The sequence below is a fragment of the Peromyscus eremicus genome, chromosome 17 (genome assembly GCF_949786415.1).
Source record: "Peromyscus eremicus chromosome 17, PerEre_H2_v1, whole genome shotgun sequence".
NCBI lineage: Eukaryota > Metazoa > Chordata > Mammalia > Rodentia > Cricetidae > Peromyscus > Peromyscus eremicus.
Genome location: NC_081433.1, coordinates 642216 through 648487, shown reverse-complemented (window position 1 = coordinate 648487; position 6272 = coordinate 642216).

Genomic DNA, 6272 nt, shown 5'->3' with positions numbered 1-6272 from the left:
ACATCCTACAATCTTCAATAAGTCTTGGGCTACTAACAATAAGAAACCTCTTGTCTTATAGAACATTAAAGAATCTCTAAGGCTCCTGAAACAATCCCATCTGACCTTTAGAAAGTCCCACATCCTTCTCTGATCCCCACTACTCAGTAAATGGTGTGTAAACATCTCCCAGGTGACTAAGTAAGAGACATTACACGTGTACACATGCAAAATTATGCAGCTTTTAATCAAAAGATGGCTTGGCAGGGGAAGTTCTGTGACTATTATCTGCAAATGTTTTATTTGAACAGATATTACAAATACATGTTAATTGTGCTTTCAGATATAAAACACCCAGTGAGGATAGCCCTAATAGACCTGTAGAAATAAATAGAATAAAATAAATCAATAGTATATGTCATGAGAGTGTGGAGAACTTTGTATTATGTTAATTGATACTGACACTTGACCCACAAATTTTATCATCCACCAACATTTTTAGGTAGGAATTTGCTGATCCAAGTACAACTATATACAAGGAATTGTATTAGAGGGGAAATGTTAACCAACCTGACTCTTATCTGCACTTTTCTGACATATCACTATCTCATCACACCTCTCTTGCAAACGCAAGAAATAATAATCATTCTTCATGTGAGATCTACATTCTCCTTTGTGTCTCAAAAATTCACATTGTTCAGTCATCAGTCAGGTCTGCATATTTGCTCTCTGCATACAATTACATATACCAGAGGCTCAGCAAGCCACAATACTGAATCCAAGTTTTCTATTAAGCAAATCATAGCCGGCTGTGGCTTATAGTTCCTTATGTCAATTTATTAGTAGTCTCTACCCTTGCATGGGTGACAGGAGAGGTATGACAAGATCCCTTCTAGAGTGCTGGTCCCAGAAGAATCAAAATGACTAGTGACTCTTTTGTCCTTCCCAATGTTGCTGCACTTTTCCAGATTTAGCTCGTGCATACACTCTAAGCTGTATTAAAGTTGGTTACTACCACATTAAAGAAAATGAAATTTTATTTTTTGAAAAATAGTATTAATGCCAAAAATAACTGACCAAGCTAAGAAGCAAGATGACAGGGTAAATTCAGAAGTATAAGATTTCATAAAATTGTTCTATAGAAGAAAGTAGTATATAAAATTATGAGCCTGTGGTTTGACTGTGAAAATACTGAAACAGGACAAATTTAAAGCAAATGATATAATATGTGGGGATAAAGAAAATGGAAAACAAAACAATGATTGTAATTTTAGGTTTAAGTAGGTGTTAGAAACAGGAAAATAAAGTGATATTTAATGTAGCTTAGTTTCACTAAGCTCACTGGGAGAGAAAATAATCGCAATTCTATTTCTCAATGAAGAAATGGTGATTCAGAAAGACAAGCCACCATGTCCAGGCCACCCAGTATCTATCATAGAAGCCAAAGCCCAGATCCCAGCCACCTGACTGGACACTTAACATTTACCACCATCCCATCCTGTCTATCTCTTTACTGTCTTGATAGCCACATATCAGAAATATTTCAGTTCTTATTTTCTATTCTTTTAAGCCTTTGCACTGTTCTATGTGGTATGTCTATGTAGAATGCTGAGCAGGTTCTCAGGAGTTACTATTTTCAAACCAGGTGGCCCAGTACCAAGGACACAGCTGAGTGTTGATTTTAGTCTTTCTCATCTGCTGTCAGGAAATGGTATATATTGAAGGAGGAACCCAAGCTTCAGACAGCACACACAAAATCAAACACTAATAAGTAAGGTTTCTGGAGAAAGTCATAAGTAATGATCAACTCTTTTAAAAAGAGAGGAACAAATGGAAAGATATTTCACATTGTTATTAATTCTAGGTAAAATCAGAAAAGTATGATCAGGATAAAAATTTAAGTAGACTCAGTATCATTTTGTATTAATACTTAAATCAGTAGAGAGCTCAAGAGTAGAAAATATATCATTAAGCTTTGTAAATTATACATATATGTTCATATACTATTTTAATGTGCATATGTTTTATTTAAAAATTATTGCTCTAAGCCCAGCGCTGCTGGCAAGGATGGGCACTGCGCACACAGTGAAGGGCAATAAAAAAATAAAACGCCCTCATCTCCAATCTGCTGCACTGTAGAACTGGATCCAGGTTGAAACATAAATTGGCCTCTGCATTTCCAGCAGGGTATCCTATCTGCCCAACTGGTTCAAGACTTGCCTACCCCTACAGTCACGTTACCTAATTCTTAAAATATCTTTCCCAAGCTATGAGCATCAAGGGTTAAATCTTTCTATGACGAAACAACGTAACAATAAAATTAAAAATATGGAAATTCTACCTGAGCAGACACTCAGGTTTTGAAATTTCAATGCCCAACATAGGCACATATTGACTCTAAAAGAAAATACTCTTTTTTATAGTATTTTTATTTTATAATTAACTTAATTTCACGTATCAGCCACTGATTCCCCCATCCTCTCTCCTCCCACCCCCCAGCCCTCCCCCCCCAATCCACCCCCCACTCCCACCTCCTCCAAGGCAAGGTCTCCCCTGGGGAGTCAGCCCAGCCTGGCAGACTCAGGGGAGGCAGATCCAGTCCCCTCCTCCCTATACCAAGGCTGAGCAAAGTGTCCCAGCCTTGGCCCCAGGCTCCAAAAAGCCAGCCCATGCACCAAGGATAGGTCCAGGCTCCACTGCCCGGGGGCCTCCCAAACAGTTCAAGCTAATCAACTGTCTCACTTATGAGCGACAGATGTTGAGACCACGGTTGGAGGAAGCACAGGGACAAATAGCCAAACAGTGGAAGCGCGTGAACTGTGAACCAATGGCGGAAGAAAATACTCTTGCAAAGCAAGTGACTATATGGATACCCTGGAACACCCTATAGACGGCCTTCCTCAACGGATAACTCTTCCAGAGCAGGTGGCAACGCTACTGAAAGAGACAGAAAAACAAACAATGCAGTGCAGTTGGGTGGTTATGCCCAGAATAAACGGACAGAGAATAAGGTAAAGGTGAAAACAGTGGGGCAGGGCTCTGGGTTACCACCTCCCAGAATCCAAGGCATCATTTCCATGAGTGAAAACAGCTCTAAGGCAAGAGTAAGAATCTTTCTCGCCAACACCCAGAGCCGCTTCATTGAGATGGGCTCTGCAGTAATTAAAAATCCACATCAAACTTAGGAATGAAGCAGTTTATTTTTGTCAGGCAACTTTGGGTAAGTTGTAAACTAAAGGAAATAATCAACCCACGCAAGACTCCACTTAATACAAAGCAGAGATAAGGGGAAAATGGAGTGGAGAGATGATTAAAGGGTGTTAGGAGACAGATTATTTGGGAGTTCCATCTTTATTTCTATGCTTTTTTTTTCTGTAAAAGAGAAGTGATTGGTATTAAGAATTGAGAAATTATGAGGAGAATTGCTGATCTATACCGCAGGAGTGAGAGGCATTGATTTTCTTCTCCAGCCAATTATAGTGATATTTTTCAGGACCTAGATGATATCTGTCTCTTTCGTTGTAATTACAAATGATGTTCAAGGATGCAGATCAAGTGATAACCTCACTTCTAGAGATATTCTGACAATTCCAGATCCATTTAGTAATGGTTGGGCCACTACACAGAGTAGGAACCACCCAACTGCCATCTCCAGCGGGGTAAAATAGCCTTCTTAAACAAGTTTCTAAATATTTTAAACATTTACTTAGTTATTATTTCACTCATTTCAACTAAAACCATATAATTTCCTGATCATTGTCATTTCAAACAGAAAAGCATGATAGGCAAAATCATTATTTGTTTGAGTTTCAGAGTGGTATAAGAATTACTCTCATGTGGGACACATAATAATTTATAATAAGAAAAATGAAAACAGGGCAGAGGAAACTGTTCATTGGTAAAGTCCTTGCTATGCAAGCATTTGGATTTAAGCTCAGATCCCCAAAACACATGTGAAACCTAGGTGTGCACAGCAGCTAGCCTGTAACTCCAATACATGCAAGGTAGCAATCAGGATCCCCAGAGCAAGCTGGCTAATTAGATTATCCGAACCACGAAACTGCAGGTTTAATGGAAGACCCTGACCCAATACATGAGGTAGAGAGTAATTAAGAAATACTTCATAGGTCAAGCTCAGGTTGCCAGACATATGCACCATATACATACATGCATCCTGATACTTGTGAGTATGCACTGTATACACATGTAAATACTTACCATCTACATGTACATATGCAAAAAGTAAAATCAGAGTACATAAGAGAGAAACTCAAGGAGTGAACTCTTAAGTAAAGCTTTATACAGGAATTCTGTACCCACACCTTTGCTAACCTGCAATGAAAAAAAATGCAATCTTGTGATGTATAAGCAGCAGGAGATACATGAGCATGCAGAAATGTGCTCAAGAATGACTGGATTTTAAAGGTGAGCAGGATAGTTGAAATATTAAATGATGCTTTAGGGGAGATATTTTTTTTTCCATTTTTTACATCTAAAAAGAGCAAATAAGAATTTATTTCTTAGATATTTGTTACTGGAAACTAGCAACATTATTAAAATTTTAAAAAAAAAAGGAATGAAGGAACAGAAAGGCCAGGAGAGAGGAGCTGCCATAGGGAGAAGACATACCAGAAATCAAAGGCCTGTCCATAAAGGGCAACAGCTTCATGTTCATTCCTGAGAGGGAAATGAAAGGCCTTCCTGAGCACAGATTAGAAGAGAGAAGTTTGAAACAAACAAATGAAATATATTCACGCAATAGAGTGTCCTAGCTAACTGTGACTGCAAAACAAATCACCCAAAAATGACTGAAAAAAGTAAACAATTTGTGTCTCTTAGAAATGTGAAGTTAACTGATCTTGGGTCTTTGGGGAAAGCTCATGGGCATCAGAGGCAGCTGGACCTGAGCCACCTCAAAGCCCTCTTCACTTACATGTCTGCTGTCTGAGCCAAGAAGAATAAGACAATTGAGCAGAACAGGCAGGGCTCTTTGACATTGTTGTTTTTTTTGTTTTGTTTTGTTTTGTTTTGTTTTGTGTGTGTGTGTATGTGTGTGTGTGTGTGTGTGTGTGTGTGTGTGTGTGTGTGAGAGAGAGAGAGAGAGAGAGAGAGAGAGAGAGAGAGAGAGAGAGAGAGAGAGAGAGAACAGACAGACAGACAGAGAAACATACAGGCAGACAGAGATGGAGAAACAAAGAGACTGTAGGGAGCAGAGGAAGCCCTGAGTGAGAGAAGTCATGAATGAATATGAATTGTTGACATGGCATAGCCATGTCAAGGAAACTAGGAAATTGTCAGAGCCTTTATTCATATGGACCAGGCTCAAGAGAAATGGCAAACACTCCTCCTGAGCCTGAATATGAGTGTTTATGGGCAATTGCCCAGTGTAAGCAAAGATTAGCAACTGCAGCTTCCTCCCCCTATGTGTTTACACCTGAGAGACTGCTTGCCTACAGAGACCTCCTATCAGACTAGCTACCCCCTCCCGCTGTGCTGTATCTAATACAAGATGAAGTTCCAGGTTGGGTTGGGTTGAAATACTCCTATTTGATCCTTGTTTTACTGTACACATGTATGTGTGTTAGTTATTCTTCATTTTCTCACTACCCCTAACCAGGGTTTTAAGATCCAAGCTATGTTGGTCATGGCTACAGAAAAAGAGAGAGAGAGAGAGAGAGAGAGAGAGAGAGAGAGAGAGAGAGAGAGAGAGAGAGAGAACAAGAAGTCTATAGGTATCCCTTTGGAAATATTTCAAAACTATGAAATAGAGGAATGAGTCAACTTAGTATCTGTTATGAGTCATTGAAGAGAGAAAAGAATGGAGAAAATTTTGTGAAAAGGTTTTAGTTGTAGACTGTGGACAACAAAGAAACCTTGAAAGTAGAGTGAGCAATGGGAGAAGGAATAAGGAAAACAAAGTATAACATTTTTTATATGTCTGACTTTGTTTTCCATTCAATTCTAAAAAAGAACATCTTGTTTTTCTTTGTGATACTTTTCTTCAGTGATCAAATCAATAAAATACTTCCATACTGATACAATCTTGCATGATTAGCCTGTGTTTGTAGGAGTGACAGTCTCTAAGGATGGGGCAAAATCAAGCTGAAAAGGACTGGGGCTGTCAGGTACCCACAGCAGCCATTACCAAGTAGAGATGTTAGAGAGAAGGGCGAAAACAGAGCTCACTTCATGCACAAGCTCAAGAGAACAAGTGAGGAAAAAACTTACCACGGGAGAGCAGGGCCCCAAAAAAGAGGTGAGGAAGAGAGGACTTCCCATCCTGGACTACTGGC